Source organism: Mizuhopecten yessoensis, unplaced genomic scaffold, assembly GCF_002113885.1.
Source record: "Mizuhopecten yessoensis strain PY_sf001 unplaced genomic scaffold, ASM211388v2 scaffold715291, whole genome shotgun sequence".
In the NCBI taxonomy this organism is placed as follows: domain Eukaryota; kingdom Metazoa; phylum Mollusca; class Bivalvia; order Pectinida; family Pectinidae; genus Mizuhopecten; species Mizuhopecten yessoensis.
This window is the reverse complement of record NW_018479547.1, coordinates 1-2,976: the sequence shown is the minus strand read 5'-3', so window position 1 is coordinate 2,976 and position 2,976 is coordinate 1. Positions and strand designations below refer to the sequence as shown.

The following is a 2,976-nucleotide window of genomic DNA, read 5'->3' as shown; positions in this document are numbered from 1 at the left end:
ACATTTTTAAGCCAATGAAAATGCTTGTTACAAGCAAGATTAAATTATTTATAGATATTAACAATATCATGGGTTTTTTTTACTTGCAGAGCAGTTCTAGGTCCGAACTCAACCAGATCGAATTGGCCAGACTGCAACAGATATGTTAAGGCCACAGTACAAAGGCTTTTGGAGTCCTATCCAAGTGACAGACGCTCAAAAACGACTAAGACCTTTCATTCAAGATGGACATTAGTGAAAAAGGCCTATTCAAGGATACAGTCACCGATTTTGTCCAACAACAGGATCCTTAGTCGTACAGACATCCAATTGCCAAGTTTAAATATAAAGACCATCCAGCAATGGTAAGTTTCAGTAATCACAACTTAGATGACCGACTGGTTGAGGTAGCTCAGACTACACAGATATTAAGATTGCATATTACTAAATGATCTGTTCATGAGTCTATATTGACATTTCCATTGCAAGTTCCTGTAAAAGCATCACCAGATGAAGTGCGCCCATACCGGTATAGACATTTAAAACCTTATAAATTTTTGGTATGTTTTGTATTATTTCGCTAATTTAAAAAAAAACACCTTTGTATCTTAAAAAGCTTTGCTCTGGATAAGTATAAATAATTTACAGTTTTTGTATGTTTCAGGTATAACAAAAAGGGGAAGGAGAGAGATCTCAAGATCTTGTTGCAAGGCATTCAGCTGCCACAGGCTTCAATGACTGGAAAAGGAACTCCATTGCCAAAGTTAAAGCCAGAGTCCTTGCAGTCAGGCGAGGCATCTCCTTTTTCCTTTTTGTTACCTCCAGATACTGCTGGTATGGCAAAACTCAAGATGCGCAAGTCAAAGGCACCACCACCACCAGCACCAGTTGTTTCTCGCCCAATTCTTCCCATGCCACTACCGCCTGTCACTGGGCCAGTACGTTTCTCTGTGATACTGTCTCCACCAATGGCTACTCCGCTATTGCCAGATCTAGGCAGAGTGGTTACAGTACCAAGTGTACAACACCAGGGACAAAAGAGAAAGACAGTGACAGATGATAGTGGGATTGTGAAACGCAATTATACCAAAACGGCCCAAACTGTCAAATGCAGCAAGTGTGGCGACGACAGAAATCCTCCCACACATCAGCAGTACATGGGATATAGATACTGCAGCAAGACAGAGTCTGTGTCTTTCGAAAACTGGAGGACACAGTTGAAAGACAAGGGGGTTGCAAGAAAAAGAAAGATATGATGGAGATTATTTCAACAATGGATTAAAGGGACGTGAAAGAACAGTTATACAATTTTTAATGCTGCCTACTATATGATAATTTTTGTGATAATATCACAGTTAGTGAAATTGCTATATAGTAGAAGGTTCCAAGCCCTTGTAAAAGCAGAGGACAAATTTGTATGGCGCTATGGGAGATTGCCATTTTCTTTAATGTAATTTTTATAATTCACTCAACCACTGATCTTCAAAGCTTGGTTGATAATATTAAGAAAGATTACTTGAAATGATGACAGTTTGAAATATGCTTGTTCTGTGGAAAGAGACGTTTCTTTAGTTCAACTGGCTTAGAACACTTTCCTTGTTCGGAAAGAGATCCCGAGTTCAAATCTCGGTGGAAGCATTAATTGTTGCAGTCAAGCATATTTGAAATTGTCTTTTTCGTCATTCATGTGATTTTAAACATTTTCCATTTCCTTGGAATCTGTGCTCAAACCAACTATCTGGTAACTCGCTTAGATCATGTCAAACGATCAAAAAGTCTAATGAAAACATTGAAAACAGTATTTGGCTGTAAGTTTCATGTAACAAAAGAAACAGGTGAGGGATACAGGCCCTTTGGGCCTCTTGTTTTTCTCTTTTTTTCCTTTTTCTTCTCTCCTCCTTTCTCTTTTTCTGAGTTGTGCAGCTGGAGACTTATGGGCTATGAAAATATTATTCTTAATAACAGTAATGAGGTCAAGTGTAAACTTTAAGTGCTAGCTGGAGTCCAAAGTCAACGTGGGTTTAAAGCTTTAAAATTACAATTTCAAATTTCATACAACATTATCTTAAGCGTTTAAGAAATGTTAAAATGTCTATTGTTCTAGTTACCAAATTTAGTCTGTAATTACCTATATGTCAGTTTCATGTAACAAAAGAAACAGGATACAGGCCCTTTTCTCTTGTTTTTCTCTTTTTTTTCCTTTTCTTCTCTCCTCCTTTCTCTTTTTCTGGTTAGTGCAGCTGGAGACTTATGAGCTATGGCCTTAGCTCAGTCGGTAGAGCATCAGACTTTTAATCTGAGGGTCTAGGGTTCGAGTCCCTACGTGGGCGATACTATTTTTGATAAAATTTAGATGAAAAGTTCATATTTAAAGTTCGGCTCTGTAATGATAAACCAGGTCTTGGTTTTCCCAAAACTTGTCTTGTCTATTAAACCGTTTGTGTTTGGGACGCTATCACTAATTCTGGTAGAGTTCACCGTATGAATTGTTAGTCACATGCTATTTTTTGTCTTTTTTTTTGACAGAATCGTATCAAACCGTTTGTGAAATTATCGCGACCTAACTTATACAGTGTATATTAAATGCTTGGATGATTTCAGATTTGATAACAATACAGTTTCTTCATATATGGCTTAGGCCTTAGACAGAATGTACATCTCAAAATGACAAAGGGCCTACACGGTTAAACACCTCTCGTTTTACACCAAAGCCTCATGTTTATAGTTACATCATAAGAACTGTTTGATCCCTAGCCGTCACAATAATAACATCGATTTCATGATGTTAGATGGCGTATTAACGAATTTGAGTTACTTCCCTTTTAACGGAAACACTACCACATATAAGAGCACGTTGCCGTTTAAGCATTTGTTCTTTAATTTAGTGAAGAGGTTGAAAAACAAATGATTTGGTAATGTTCGACTTCGTCTTTTTTTTCTAAATCAGTTTAAAGTTAATAATAACACCGTTTTAAAATCTTGATATTTTCTTGAAGA

The 2,976-nt window shown here is 37.1% G+C and overlaps 1 non-coding gene across 1 annotated transcript; it reads left to right on the top strand.

Annotated features, from left to right (window-relative positions):
• The first annotated feature begins 2,239 nt into the window (after nt 1-2,239).
• Trnak-uuu lies at nt 2,240-2,309 on the top strand. The gene has a single exon. It is a non-coding gene; the product is annotated as a tRNA-Lys (tRNA).
• The last annotated feature ends 667 nt before the right edge of the window (nt 2,310-2,976 follow it).